The sequence below is a fragment of the Anastrepha ludens genome, chromosome 2, assembly GCF_028408465.1.
Source record: "Anastrepha ludens isolate Willacy chromosome 2, idAnaLude1.1, whole genome shotgun sequence".
Lineage (NCBI taxonomy): Eukaryota > Metazoa > Arthropoda > Insecta > Diptera > Tephritidae > Anastrepha > Anastrepha ludens.
The window spans coordinates 93,013,688-93,030,146 of NC_071498.1; the positions used below are offsets into that span (position 1 = coordinate 93,013,688).

The 16,459-nt window shown below is 34.0% G+C and overlaps 1 protein-coding gene across 4 annotated transcripts in view; it reads left to right on the forward strand.

Annotated features, from left to right (window-relative positions):
* The first annotated feature begins 346 nt into the window (after nucleotides 1-346).
* LOC128854767 (discs overgrown protein kinase) overlaps nucleotides 347-16,459 on the forward strand; it is a 29,888-nt gene continuing 13,775 nt past the window's right edge. The window contains exons 1-3 of one of the 4 annotated variants that reach the window (XM_054089142.1): nucleotides 347-470; nucleotides 1,700-1,817; nucleotides 10,141-10,541. The gene's annotated coding sequence lies outside the window, so the exon portion shown is untranslated. Of the gene's footprint in view, nucleotides 471-530; nucleotides 971-999; nucleotides 1,304-1,699; nucleotides 1,818-10,140; nucleotides 10,542-16,459 lie in introns of those variants that run through there. The other 3 variants (XM_054089144.1, XM_054089143.1, XM_054089145.1) reach the window with 3 other exon arrangements.

Sequence of the window (16,459 nt, forward strand, 5' to 3'; positions counted from 1 at the left end):
CAAGCAAGTTTATGAAGCTTGAAAGTTTCGAAATTTACTATACAGATATTGTACAATTGAGATATTATTCTGTAAAACAGGCGAACAAAATTATTGTAAAATACAAAAACACTTATTAAGAAAATATGATTTTATATTTCGGATTCCCAGACAAGATTGCATGTTCAAGTCTTTTCATTCATTTCATTTCATTTTCAAGGTCCGTCATCACGGAAACAAATGAAAATTCTTTAGAAAATATTAGTGTGTTCGAAACTGAAAGGCAATTAGCCTGTAAACTTGCACGTGTAAACCTCTAGTATACTATTTGGCGACATGTTGTTTCGAAATTGATTGTGATTTTCGCACTGATACAACACTGAAATTTTGTTCGATTGCCTAGCAAAATGGCGAAGTCTTGCTGAAAAGCTAAATCTAGTGAATTTCTAAATTAATAAACAGCAAAAGTACGGATAAATCAAAAACGAAAAGTAAGTGTATGATAAATGTGTGTAGCCGGATTAAAATCGTGAGGGTAGCACAAATAATATGAGTAACCTAAGAATTTAGCATGTGTTGCTGTATAGATCCAATTGTTGGAAATAGTGATCGAAAAGAGCGAAAGGAAAACATCGAGAGCAATAAAAAAAGTAACTTCGAAAATAAAAATATGCGAATTGTTAAACGTCTGTCTTAGCAGAGCTGCCAATCATTGTGACGGTTGAGTGACGAGAAAACGTGTTGTGTTCTAAAATTAGCTTATGGTTTAGTGCTACTAACATTGCTTTTATCTTTAATTACGCGACCTAAACTTTTTAACATTGGTAGATTGCTTGGTTTTTGCCAAATTATTAGCCATTTGAATTCGCTGCTCCCGCATTTGGCAACGGTAACCCTGCCCGTTCACATGCGAATTCGAAGTTGAGTAAGGCGAATACCATTGTCGAATGAGGCCAGCGAGGTGTCTCGCGCTATTGCTGCAGCAGTGTGTGTAAGTAAGATGACCAAACGTGCTATAAGTAGGAAATAAACGTGTAAAAGCGGCATAGCAATAGCGGTTTACTGTTTTTCAACCATAGGCAGCGCTGCCAAACACGAACTTTAGCAATCGGACAGACGGAATTGTTCCAACGAGGCGACTTCGAAAAAGTTTTTTGTGATAACTTTACTAACTGAAAATTTGAAGAAAAAGCAGGTGTGGAAAAGTGCGGTTTTGTTGGAAAATACATTTTAAACTTATTCGTGTGCTAAAAAATATTGAAGAAAACTATTAAAATATTTCGATAGCGGAAATTCGAGTGGTGTGCGTGCGTGGAGTGTGCTGGTAGGGTGCTTTTGGCGAGGAGTCGTGGCCATGCATGAAAAGAAAATGTTTTGACGCTACGAAACCATCGATCACTACGACGACAAACGCAAGCAAACAAAGGAAAATTGAAACTAAAAATTTTGCCATTTTCGGTAACGGTCCTCCTGTAATTAATAGCCCTTTGTGTGTTGTTCCTGGATTTCAAGTTTCCTCAACATAGCGCTGGGCGACTACGTCGTGAACACCGTGTCCGTTGCGTGCCGTTGTCGTCGTCGTCGTGAACATCGTCTCGTATCGCCTTTCCTTCAGTTCAATTTACGAATAATAATAAAATAAGATGTGCTACACTGCGTTCATTTCTTGTTGAATCGCATATTGTGAAATAAAAAGAAATTAATTTTTCTTTTCTCTAAGAATTCTATGGTTGAGGTATCTGTGTGTGGGCTTTTGGTGACAGGTGCGTCTTAATAACATCTATAGTCTTCTGGAGTAGTGATACGCAATATATTATTTGCTCAACGATCTTGAAAAAGTAAGTAATGTATCACCACGATAGGTGCAAATAGGTTTGTAAACCCTTAACTAACATAGAGGATACATTTTCACCATAAAAATAATTTTTCGTGATATATTTGTATACTTTGTATCAACTTTTTCTTCTAGATTTTAATATTATGTTTGGGGTAAAAGTTTCCCATACGATGTTAGTTTTTTTTTACAAATAACGATGTTGATCAGGGTTAATATCCGAAAAATTCCCAGCTGTTTCCCTTTTCTAAATAAATTAACTATTTATTGCAAAATGTTCGATTGTTAACTGAGAGTCCAATAAGCTTTTCCGTTGATTTCTGTTTGCTTTTTTTTTTAGTTCGTTCCAATTGCATACGATTTTATTTACCTGCTATGTTTCTGCCTTTTGTGGCTGTCTGTCCACATCTGGTTGTCCTCGTTAACGCGAGGCCATTGACTTTGAATGAATTGAAGTTGCATTTTATTTGTCCTCCAGTAACTTTTCTACAAATTGTATATTCGATTGTAAATTTTTTTTGTGGCAATTTTTGAATCTGACCAAATTGTTCTTTGTTTAGAGCGTTATTGTGTATCTTTATAGTCGTCTCGACTGACATTGCTTTGGTTTTTATTCGCTAGTTCTATTTCTTACTGGTATTATTTTTATAAATAAAACAAGAATCAAATGCAAGAAGTAATGTTTATTATGGAATTAAATTAAGTAAGGATAACTTTTTCATAATAAAAAAAACCCTTTATGGTTATTTTTGTTGCACAGAACCTTCAAATTTGCATTTAAAATTATTATAGTTGAACTACTAAACATTTGGTCACTCACATTCCGTCAAGGGAAGTGAACGGGGTGCAGCCTTGTAGGAAGGGCCTGATGACGAAAGAGTGACGACGAGTAGTCCGCGGGGATCTCCATATGAAACTGCAGTTTGTTCCAAGCGGAAGTAGCCACAAGCAAAGAAGCAGTTGATGGGCTACTAGTTTGTGTAATAATTGCCACAGAAATAAGTGTACTCCGACAGCCAAGCGACAATTAGGTCTCTGTACTCGATAATGGTGCGTACGAAACTGGTTGTGGGAATGTCTGGCTTCTCTTTCTATCGGATCCGAATTCTTTAACATTTGGCGCATCTAGGTACCTGCTAGATAGATAGGGGATCTGTGAGAGGTTTCCCCGCAAAATTTGAAATGGTCATCTATGGTCTGCTAGGGGAAAGGTGGATTTCAACTCAACTCGGTGAACGTTGGGCAAAAACACAAATTTTTAAAGTAGCAAGTTTTTTCTAAAACTAGAAACTAGTTTCTTCTCTCTCGGGGGCGTTCTAGGGAGTTCTTTTAATTGGCTCTTACAGGACACTGTCCACGAAGTAAGCATGCTACTAAATTTGACATTCCCTCGAGTCATTTTTTGCGACAGTTTTATTTAGGATGAGATTTAATCATCTCAGCACATTCTCCTTAGCTGTTGTAGTTCCACGGGGCAAAAATTTCGGCATCTTGGCTCTCACGTCTTTGCTAAGCTTGCTGATATTAGCATCTTTATAAATTTTATCAGTTGCATGGATAACCTTTTCCGTTTTGATATTTTCCCCCTCCTTTTCTACTAAAGTTCTTATCTGTCAAATTGTGTATGAATTTCATCTCACGATAATATAGCTTAAAAAGATTAAGAATATTCACATACAGTAGGTACTGTTTTTATGCGGTTTTGAAATACTGCGGTTTTTTTTTTAATTACAAAATGCATGTCGACCTATCGGGAATTGTACATATAAATAAGATTCTAAACTAGCTAAGCAAAAACTCATCACAGATTACATCAGAAATGCTAACCCTACAAGTATGGAACCGCCTGCATAACTATCTAGATCAGACGTGTACATTTCATCAAGTGATGAAAGTGAATTTACGCCAAATCCTAAATGAACGCGCAACATGTGGGTATTGTCTGATTCTATTTCTGACTTAAATTTATTTTTCGATTCTGACGTTTCTTAAATAAAGATATAATTTTCAAAAATACAATATTTTGTTTATGCGATTTTATTTAATTATTTCAGATTCATGCGGTCTATGGAACGTATCTATAGTTATAATATGGGACTAGTGCCCTTTTTTATGCGATTTTATTACATTATTTCAGATTTATGCGGTTTTAGCACTTTTGAAACGTATCTATAGTTTTACTATAGAACTAGTAGCTTTTTTTATGCTGTTTCTTGCGAAAAGTATCTACCGCATAAAAACAGAACCTACTATATTTACTTTCCTCCATGTATATTTGGAATGAACTTATGTGAGCTTTACGTCTGTTCGTATTGTATGCCGTTATTGGCAATTTCTTTTTTCCTTATAATTATAAAATCTTAAATTAATAATCTCTAATAGATTTCTATGCATATCTGCCTGTCATATACACGAACTACACATGTCATAAGATACAATTTTGTTTCTAGGCTCTCTGACTGTTAGTGATTGAATTATTAATACACAGGAATTTCAGTGATGCATACTGAAAATTTTTGAATGTGTTGAAACTTTGGTTAACTTAATTGGAATAGCACATGTCTGAGTACAAAAATCTTTTTTAAAAATGCATTTCTTCCAGAACGTCAATCATATATGGATGTACATATATATCAAATCTTAGAATATATATATATACCCTTTTACCCAATATTTTAAATATGTATTAAGGGGTTATACGCAGTTATGAAGCAAATAAAAGACGGGCTGTCAAGGATTTATCCTGAAGAAACTTCAGAATATTTTAATTTGAAAATTTTTGGCGGTTATAAAAGCATCCTTCAAGAACGTAACAAAATTTTTTATTTATGAAAATGTTGATTATAGAGCGCGCTGCAGGCGATTTCTGGAACCTCCTTTAAAAAAAGACGATTTACGGTGTACATCGTAACTCAGGATTGGATTATCTGAAATCAAAAAACCAAACAAATTTTGTTAATATATTAGATTATCTAGTAATTAATCGTTCGGCTAATCAAAATAGTGAATTTTCACAAAATGGCAGCTTTTAAAAGAAATGATTTCGATTTTTACGTTAAAATTTGGCCGTAAATTGATTATAAAATGGAAAATAAGTATCAGATTTACAAAAGGAACGATTAATTACTAGAAAATGTATCTTTAAAGATTGAGTTAAAACGGTTGACCGATCAAACAAGCCGTTTTCGAGATATCGTGTACACCGACTTGAAAAAAGCCGTTTTGAAAAAAAACACGTTTAAAGTTTCAATACCTACCTTAAAACGTGCCGAGGCATCTCTACATATTTAGGTATAACTCCGAAAGTATTGCTTAGATCTACTTCAAATGTCGTGCGTATACTTTTGAATATATGTACATTACAAAAATGCAATAAAAAAAATCGATTTTTTTGAAAGTCATAACTGCGTATAACCCCTTAAGTTTCAAATATACATATATGTACATATGCATAAAGATTTGTTAAAATGGTTTTTTCTAATAGCGTATATATTTGTACTATGATATATCGGTCCAATTTTTCTTGCTTCTGTAAACTTAATCGCAAATTTGCATTCTTCTTTGTCAAGGGACTTTCACACGCAACTTCTGAAGAAAATTTTACCAACTCAGAGGCTTTAAGTTATAAAAGCTTTATGCACATAACTAAACAACGTGATTTGCTACAAAATGTAAAGCAAAAGTGAAAGTGTGTTGCATATTGACTCACTGTACGTATGTACATGCGTGCGTGCATGTGCGTGCGCTAGTGTGTGTGGTTATGCGTATGTGTATTTTTCAGTGTTTGACTCGGAAAATATTACACACAATTACGCATTTATTTATGCGAACTATGTACTTATTTTACGTTGTTTCTATCTGTACCTGCCAATCACACGCATCTCTTAGGCAAGGCGTAATATAGAATGCAAGCACTTCCATGACTGTGAGCAAATTTTCGATGAGGAAAACTTAAAATATGAGAATTACTTTATGTTATAAGAAAATTAGGATATACTTTCACATCACAAATCGTTATAAAAGTAGAAAGCTCATAATAGAATTATTTAATTGCGTGTAAGGCCCTGTTGGCCAGTTTATCGTTGAATTTTTGCTCTTCAGCAAATTATTTTTATTCTTTTGTTGTAGAAGTAACCCCTAAAATATTACCAATTCAAGTTCGCTTCCAGTCCTTCTATAAGCAATGAGTCAAAGGAAAACAAAAGTAAACGAAATATCGGAATCCAAGTAAAATACATTCAATGGACATCTCAAACTTTGTCATCTACTATGTGTACCTTCCATGAGTATGTTTATATATATTAAACATGTATCCATGAACATACATATGTATAGTGTGTTCACAACAATAGCAACGCGAAAGTTGCGAAGTTTTGACAAGATATTCGGAATTTTGTTATATGGTCGAAAATGCATACCGCCGTCAACAAGAAACAAAATATCAAAAATCTATCCGCGTTTTGAGCTATTTTAAATTAAATGGGTTATAAACCCTATTCAAAGTTTTTTTTAATTTTGCCCAAACAAATTTTTATGAGATTTTGTATACAGTTTGAATCTCTGAATTAGATGGTTTTGATGTAGGATAAAGTAAAAATATATTGTAATTAAATACAAATGTTCGGAAGCCTCTTATATCGAAGAAAATGGTCAACATCATATGTACATATATATATACAATATATAATTCGCGCTTACAGCCTATTTGGGTGTTTGGCCGAGTTCCTTCTCTTATTTGTGGCGTTCGTTTTAAGCCAACTTTAAACGGCAGATATTTTTATGAGGAGCTTTTTCATGGCAGAAATACGCTGGGACGTTTGTTATTGCCTGCCGAGGGGCGACCGCTATTAGAAAAAATTGTTTCGGTCGGTTCTACGTTACCGAAACGACCCGGATTTATATCCGGCCAAGGACTGTCACTCCAGCAGCATTCCCCGTATGTAAGTATGGGGAATGTTTATGCTGCTACAACAACAACAACAACAACAGAAAAAATGTTTCTTCATTTTGGTGTTTCACGTAGATTCGAACCTACGTCTCCCGAATGATAGGCACACACCAAACCATTCGGCTACGCCGGCAGAAATTTTCAAAAAACATTGTATTTTCGAGTGACTTCAAGCTTTCACTTATACTAAAATTGATGAATCCACAAAATTGTATTAAAATAAATAAATAATTTGCGCGTACACTTTTGTTAAGTGTTTGGCCGTGCACTCCTTCTATTTGTGGTGTGCGTGTTCAAGTTTTTCCACGAAGTTGTATACTCACAAGTTTTCTAAAGCTCTAAGTTCTTGACGACAATTTTTTGAAATTTGTCAAATCTCTGTGAGTTTTGTAAAAAATTTGGAAATTATATTTATAAAGTTTTTTTTATGCAATTAACTATTTCTGTAAAAAATGTACGAAAAAATGTTTCATGAAAAATATTACGGATATTGTAAAAAGATAAAGTAACTTAATTAAGTGAGCACAAGTGTATGGCTGTAAATGCGTGCAGAGGTGGACTGAATTTTTCACATAATTATTATTTATATGGGATATATACAATATAACCCTAACTTAATTAGCACACTGGGCTAGTAGGGCTTTCAGTGCCTTTCACATAATAATTTTCAAATACATAAAGAAATACTGTTTGATCTCAAGGAAAAAAGTTCCCCTAATTAAATAAACAATTAATTAATAGTAAACATATTTTTAATAATATACATTTTTTAGAGCGCCACTGTCCATGTCTTAAATATGTTACTATCCTATGTTTACAGGGGTAGATCGCTCAGACTGCAGCCCTCTGTCCGGAAAAACTCGAATCATTCCATTACGGTTTCTCTTTTTATTGCTGTCCTACGCTGTATATAACTTGTAAAAAGCATTTGATCGGTTTATGGAATAATTCCGAACTATTTTTCCTTCAACTTTGTACTTTCTTGTTTGCTTTCGAGTTATTTTCTGACGATGCGCACTCAAACCCAAAATGTATATTGTCGAGATATAATAAATACCGAATGTTATAGTAATCCTGAGATACTTTTTGTAAGTATATATAAATTCCCTTGTTAAAAATAAGAATAGTTGATTTTGAGGTAAAGTAAGGTTTGTTTTACACTTTATTTTGCGTGTTCTTAAAATGTGTTATTTTTTGTTGTACATTTTTTTCCTATTTCATCGATATGTGAGGAAAGAAAATTCTTTTGTCTAGCTTAGTAGGTACATATCGTTAAAATATTCTATACGTACATATAAATCGGAAAATTTCAGAGGTTACTATGTACGAACTATTTGGTTTTCCGCTTCTGTATGTTATTTTATACTTTCAAACAGCAATTGGAATAAAGTATGAAGTTATGTATGCCGAGCTCCCGTTGTATTGACGTAAATGTGCCTTAGCAACGGAAACGGATATTCCACAAAAAATTTAAAATGTTACTGCAACAAAGCAATGTCTGACGTTCATTTCTATATTTTTCGGCTTAAACTTTGCATTTCCACATTCGCTTTGTAGTTCTGTCTTTGTTGTCTGTTTATTATTATTGTTTGCTGATGGCATTGGTGGTTGGGTGTGTTTTTCTTTTCTATTTATTTTCGTTTCTCAGCATTCGTCTTTCCAGCTGATTTCGTCAGCTGTTTATCATGGTTTTGTGTTTTTAGCCGATCGATGGTTCATGTGTGTGATGGATGTTATTTGGAGGCAATTAATTGACTTTGCAAAGTTGCCAACGTTCATATTATAAAACATAAAATATTGAATTGGTTGCATTTGCTTTCTATTGTAAAAATAATTTAAAATTCAATTCTTCCAATTTATGGTGTGCGTCGGTTGTGTTTTAAAATTTTGTGCTGACTCCTTGTTCAATTCTAAAACACACTAGGAGGTTTGCTATTACTTGCCAAGGGGCGAGTTAACTGCATTTTCTGAGTTTTCCACATTATGCCTACCTGGTAAACGTTTGTTGTAAGCGAATAATCAATAATGACGGCTTAGAACACAAACAAGTTTTTTGTTTTGGTTTATTTTTTTGTTTGTTTGCATTAGATAATATGCAAAAATATGAAATATAAAAATAATTTACTTCAGTAAAATAAATGGAAGTTGTACTCCACTAAAAAATTGCGTTGATTTTTAATAATTTTTTTGTTGTCAGTTCCCGCGGTTTTTCATTTTATTTTATTTTATTTTGTTTATCATCATTTACAAGTACTGCACAATCATTTGATCTGTGTTGTAAGTTTATTTGATAATGAAAATCCTATCTGTCAAGGCACAAAAACAACACGACCGCCACAGCATCCCAATATCGGCCCCTATACCATTGGGATAAAAAAAAGCTAAATTAACTTAAGAAAAGGTTAGAAATTCTTAGGTGCTATGAAAAATAACCCAAATAAAGTTAGAAAATTGTTATGCAGTATTTTTTTTATGATTACCGGGGCATTGTACAACCAATTTTCAACATTTTTTCACTAACTTTCTCTTATTTTACTACTTTTTGCATATCAGCGTAACGATTTAAAAGTTAAGGCGGATGAGACTATTGGGTTAATAAATTCATTTCATAAATTCATTCATAATAATACAAAATAATTAAAACCTTATGAATTGTGGGTTTTATCCATTATTTTCCTCTTTCACTTTAAATATTTTTATTACCTGCTATTGTTTTCTTGAAGACGACAACTTAATCGTGAATTTGCTGCTAGAATTAAATGCAACCTACGCAAGGGCTTTAAATTTTGATTATTTTTTACAAGAAATAGGTATGAAAAGATTTATTGTGTAACTTCAGCGTTAGAATGAGGAATTTATTTAGGTAAAGAATACATAAAACATGTTAATTATACCGCCCATTTCGAAAAAAACCTTTTACAAATGGAAACAACCAGTGTGTATTTGTTTCTTTAATCAATATATTCGTCGTCTTTTTCGATACACATTTTTTCATCTTTTTCAGTCTTATAAAACAAGACAAAAAGTAAGATTCCTAGACTACAGTTGAAAATAAATGCTGGATTGTTTTGAATTGAAACTGTAATTTCAAGATTATGAAATAAATTTTAATGTACAGTTTGCATTTTTCTGAAATATTTTTCATATATATGTACGTATCTTGCTTTTTATTGGCATTGAATTTAACTAATAATTTTTAAATCTTTTTATGCAGAAATACTGAAATCTTTGTTAAATATAATTTGAATAAAGAAGAATTTTTTTAAATAAAGAAATGTGGTGTACGTTCATCATCTGGTTAACGTATATGAGCACATATTTCTGTAATACAAATTTAAGCTGGCATCTCTTTATATTATATTTTTTTCTCTTCTTTCAGTTACATATTTTTCAAAGCTAATGCAATAATATGATATAAGCAGACAAAAGAAAATATTAGAAAAACAAACCGAAGGAGCACTGCAAACTAGAGAATTCACAGATGGTTCAATGCAATAAAAACACAAGAAGGAATAATAGCTGTAGTAACGGTTTGCAATAAGATCAGCGTTTAGATTATCAATATTAAAGACGACCTGCCGAACTAAACGGTTGTCACAACGTCTTCGGCTACATATTGACAGACGTCAATATACTGCACATCGATCCTTCTCTGATCTCCTCACCACTCACTGCCTCGATATCGTCAACAGCAAATTCAACGCATCGTTTCACTGTTGCCAGCTGTCGCAACACCATCTGCAGCAATAACAACAACAACGGCACAACCATTACAGCACGGTAAGATTTAAGATAATTTATATAATTTTCTCTGACTTCAGCATCCACAAAATTGAGCTGAGGCTTTGAAAACCTTAGAAGTTCCCTCGGGCGCATCCGATCCATAGGTGACCAGAAGGATCTCGCCGCCTTGCGAGTTTGGTTCCTTCCCAGCCATCGCTGAATTGACTCGAAGTCCAACTTTGCACAAACAGACCATCGGTAGTCACGGAGTTCCCAATCCTCTCATTTTTTGGGGAAGCCAACTCTCACATCCCCTGTTTAGCAAACTCATCCCCTCTACCAGTTTCCAGTGTCTAATGCACACTGTCGGAGTAAATATTTACTTCCCTGACAGTTGTGACACAAATGTGCAGCTAATCAGCTGCTTCTTTGATTGCGGCTACCTGCATTGTAGTAGCCTGAACTTGAGTTTGGTAAGTAGCTCCTCACAAAATGCTCCTCCGCCAACCCTTTCATTCAACTTCGAGCCATCCGTGAACTGATTCACCAGGCCCTGTTTCCGAATGTTGTACTCCGCCCACTCTTTTCTTGAGAAGGCATCTTACTCAAGAATGTCCCGCTTGGGCCATACAATAATCAGTCTGCAGGAGCATGAACTCAAAGATTCGATAAGAAACCAAAATTATTTGTGATTTGATAAGAAACCAAAACTAAAACCAGCAGCAAAAAAGATCTTAGGTCATATAATCTGCAACTAGGCAACACTGACAGACTAAACAAATAAATTCATCCTTTTGCTCTCCAATTCTTCACCATCTATGTAATTTACGGTTGAATTTATCGGCCTTCTACTTTTAAGGGGTTAGGGGTAGTCAGAGGCCCGAAAAAATGATGATTTTCACGAATTTTTTTTTGCTACTTAATTAATTTATTTAACAAAAATAAAAACAGCATAAAAACATCATGTTTTAACTTGACTTCACCAAAATTTCAAAAAAAAAAAATTAATAATTGCAAAAGTTATCGCTGTTTGTGTGAAGCCCGTTTCTCCAGAAGTCCCTTGCGGTGAACATCACAAGTCCTTGCAGATTCATCTAAAACCAATCGGATGAGAAAATTTATTTTTATTGATAGATAATCTCGAGCCGGATCGAAGCTTTTTTTTTTTTTTTTCAAAATGAACAAAATGGCGGCCTCAGGAAATATTTTTCAGATTTTCGGGAAAACACCAACAGTTAATTGTTAAAAAAAATCGAAATTTTTGAAAAAAAAAAATCCTTCGATCAGGCACAAGTTTTTTATGTTTTTCAAAAGCTGTATAAATTTTATTGAAATCTACGTAGCGGTTTTTAAGTTACAGTGTTCACCAGTTTGAAAAACATAGTTTTGAGAAAAACGCATTTAAAGTTTTGCTATCGGCTCCGGAGCGGCCGAGCGCCCTTTGTTAATTGTTGAATAACTTGAAAAGTATTTGTCGGATTCACTTCAAATTTTTACACAATATTTTTAAAACATTATACTTTAAGAAAATGCAAAAAAAAAAATCGATTTTTTGAAAATTCTGACTACCCCTAACCCCTTAATAGGCATAAAGTTCACGCAGCTAGTGCGAGTTGAGTGCCTACAAACTTGCATAGAATAAAATCTGAGCTGAATTTCGGGCTCGAAATTTTGGAATATGATAATTGTAGTCTTTATTTATTTACGTGTAAAGTGAAATTTGAAGTCTTGTCTAAAAGTGTTGCTTTGTTGTCTACTTTTTCGTTTTTTGTTTGTCCGCTTCCCCCGTCTATTCGCTCATCAGTCAGTCAAAAAGAACAACGAATCTGTAAAAACTTGTGTGGCTTTCATGCCATTTCGCACTTTATGTTATTTTATTGTTGGTTCTCACTCACCTTAAACTGTCAGAATTTGTGTTTGCATTCGTTTCTATTTCTGGATTTTTATGCTTGGCCGCTAAACTCAAAACTAAGTGTACAAATTGTACATAAATACATATGTATATAATATGTATGTACATAAGTACATGTATATAGATATGTATAACATTAAAAAAAATGTATATATGAATATGTATGTATGTATGAATGTAAGTACTTGTATGTTCATAGAAGGCATGTCACTTAAAACGTCATTTCAAATAATTGAATACAGACACAAATATGAAACTGTATTCTCGTATTTTGATAAAAGCAAAGTTGAGAAGTTTTTAGTTTCGCTTTTTATGCTTTTTATGCACGTGTTGGGAAACCTTTGGACAATCGTCTATTTTTATTATGTTGGATATCTGCATAGATCGATTTAACAAAATTAAATAAATAAAAAAACTGGTTGCATTTTTAAAGTCTGTTCAAAATATAATTTTATTTCTTGATGGTTGAATCTATGATATCATTGATTTAATCCAAGTTTTATTGTGTATTTGAATCTTAGGTACGTATGTACATACAGACATACATATATAATATGTGAGTCAGCTTTATACAAGTTAACGCCACTGCCACTATGACTTATTCTTACATGTTCTTGCTTTATACATACATAAGTGTTCACTTATAACTTATGCATAAGCTAAGAGATATGTATGTATGTATATTTACATATATAAGCTTTGCACTACAATCATTGTTCCGTTTCATATGAAAATCTCGTCACCAAATTTACCATAACAAATACGCCATCAAGTTATTATATTATGTTCCACACATTAGTCTGAACGACAGTCGCGTGTATATGGAGGATCAAAATTAACCCTCATTCAGTTCAAGAAAAAATAAAGTATGTAATATAGAACGGAATTTTTGGAAGACCGTTAACATTTTATTGACTGAACATGCACACCTCGATAATAGTAACTACATCACCATTTTGGCCAGTTTTGGCTAGTTTCCTGTATTTTTTTTTTGCCGAAATTTTTTTTATAAAATTATAAAAAATCAACGGTGTTTTTTTTTAGCAATTCCAACATTGGACTTTATTATCATACAATTTATTAAGCTATAAAACAGCATACCAAAAATCTTTCTGAAAATTTTAATTAAAAACCGTGAAATTGGAATGAAAATTTGTGGAATTTTTCTAATTTTTACACCAAATTTGAAACTTGGATTTATGTGACTTTTGTTAGACAAGGATCTTATATACATACATGTAAGATAATATATTTAGTAAAAATGTTATTCAATAGTTATTTCAACTTTAAATTAAAAAGATGGTGATTAAAAAGATGAAGTTTAGTACGGCACGTCTGTTTGGGCAACTGAAAAGAACGACTTTTTATTAGCAAAAGCGCGCACACGAAAATACGACTTAACTCACCGACAACTTAAGGCGAACTCCTTTCTGCCTACTCTCCTACATTCGGCCATTCGACAATATCATCCGTCTCGGATAGATCGGATTCATCCCGTTTCCACGGCTTCATATAGTCACAACTCGTTGATGTTGCATTGGGGCCTTCAAAGTCTGCTGCCTTCTTTACATCGTACCTATCGTTTCGTTTGACCCTGATCACCTCATAAGGGCCCAAGTACTCGTTGGCCAACTTTTTCCCTGCGACAAATTGTGACCGTTTGATAGCCACTAAATCTCCCAATTTGTAGATTTGTTTGCATTTACGACGTCTGTCAAAGTTTTCTTTGTATTCTTTCTGAGCGTATACGATTTGTCTTCTTACATTTTCTCTCATACTGTCACGATTAGATATTAAAATATCGGCTGTTTCACTTTCCACCATATTATTTATGTTGACATCCATTGGCGTTTTCATTTTCACACCAAACATTATTTCAAATGGTGTGTATTTCGTTGATTTATTGATGGTACTATTGATGACTCTTTGCACTTTGCCAACGTATTTATACCAGGCTTCTGTACGATCTGCTGACAACTTCGAAATAACATTTATAACAACTCGGTTCAATCGTTCGACTTGGCCATTGCCTCTCGGCACACCCGTTGTTGTCAGGACGTGTTCTACTTTTTCTGTCTGACACCAGTCCTTAAACGCCGTCGATGTAAATGCTGACCCCTTATCACTGATAATGCGATGCGGTGCTCCAAATATGTTAGCCCATTCCGACATTTTTCTGATTACCTCCTCTGCAGATGTTGTTTTTGTAGGGTACAACCAAGTAAATTTGCTAAAACCATCAACAACGATTAAAATATGCTTGTACAATTTTGCTGTTGCATCTAAAGGTCCAAGGTGATCGATGTGGATTGTCAGCAGTGGCGCATCTCCCTTATCAATGATATGCATTTCCCCTTCTTGTTTCCCAAGCTTCTTGTTGAATAAAATGCATTTGATACAATTTTTGATATATTTTTCAACTTTTTGGCGTAAATGTGGTATAAAATACCTTTGTTGAACCGCATTAACTGTTTTATCAACCGCAAAGTGCCCTTTTTCGTGCTCTTCTCTAATAATCTGTTGCTCCATTAAACGTGGTACAGCAAGCAGTAGTAAACCATTTTGACTTTTGAACAAAATACCATTTTTAACAACGTAATCTTCATAATCTTGCGTTTGTAAAATTTGCTTCACGGCTTTAAAATGTTCATCGCTTGTTTGGGCTAGGCGTAGTCTAGCACTTATTTCGTCAATCATTAAAACACTCGCTGGTGCTCTACTCAAAGCATCCACGTGCTTCATCGAAGTTCCTTTACGGTGCTCTATAACATATTTATAATCTTCAAGATATAGTATCCAACGTGTTACGGCGGGTGGTAACTCTTTTTTAGTAGTAGTGCTCTTAAACGCTTGGCAATCTGTGACTAATTTAAACTCTCGTCCCAGAAGATAGTGACGAAATTTCTGTACAGCATAATATGCAGCTTTTATTTCAAGGTAGAAGCTATGTAACTTACTTTCTTCAGCAGTATTTTTTCTACTCCAATAGTATGTAGGATGCAGCTTTCCATCGAATAATTGCAAAAGAATTCCTCCAAGACCATCCTTCGACGCATCGGTATGAAGCTCCGTTGGTGCTGACGGGCAAAAGATACGCAAAACTGGTTGACTAGTTAGTATGTCTTTTACTTTTTCAATGGCTGTCATTTCTGCGGTGCCCAATACGAATTTGGCCTCCTTCTTCAAAAGGTCTGTGAGTGGTTTGGTGATTACAGCATAATTTTCAACGAATTTCCTAAAGTATCCAAACAGTCCTAACATTTGTTGCAGCTGTTTCACGTTTTTAGGCACTGGGAACTTTCGTATGGCAAGACATTTCTCTGCATCAGGTGAAACACATCCGTTTTTTATTAATAATCCCAAATAAACTACATCGTGCTTTAAAAACTTGCATTTTTGCCATTTAATATGGAGACCATACTGTTCAGCCAAACTTAATACTTTCTTCAACTTCTCTATACCTTCTTCTTCATTCTTCGAGGGCACTATAACGTCATCCATGTACATCTGCATAACATTTTCTCTAATCAAATTACGAAAGATGTGGTTGACGAAACGTAAAAACATAGCCGGTGAATTACAGAACCCAAACGGTGCTCTGTTGAATTCATAAATACCATCGCGGGTAACAAAAGCGGTGTACTTCTTCGAACTCTCTTCTATTGGTACATGAAAAAATGCATTTTCAAGGTCCAAAGTTGTAAATATGCTTGCGCCTTCTAACGCTTCAATGACCTCTTCCATGAGTGGAACTGGGAAACGATCTTTTTGCACTATTTTATTTAAGTCTCGGAAGTCTACACACAAACGTTTTTTACCATCTGTTTTATCGACTATCACAACTCGACTACAATATTCGGAACTCGACGGACGTATTATTTTCTTTTGCAGCCAGTCCTCAACTTGCTCGCTTACAACTTTCTGTTCTGGCAATGGTAGTCTCTTCGGTAAATGTCGAATAACTTTATCTTCTGACAACACAATTTTCATACTCATTGGGCTTGTCACTTCGGTTTTAGGTGAATACTCTTTAACAATATTTTCTATTTGATTTTTGTATATT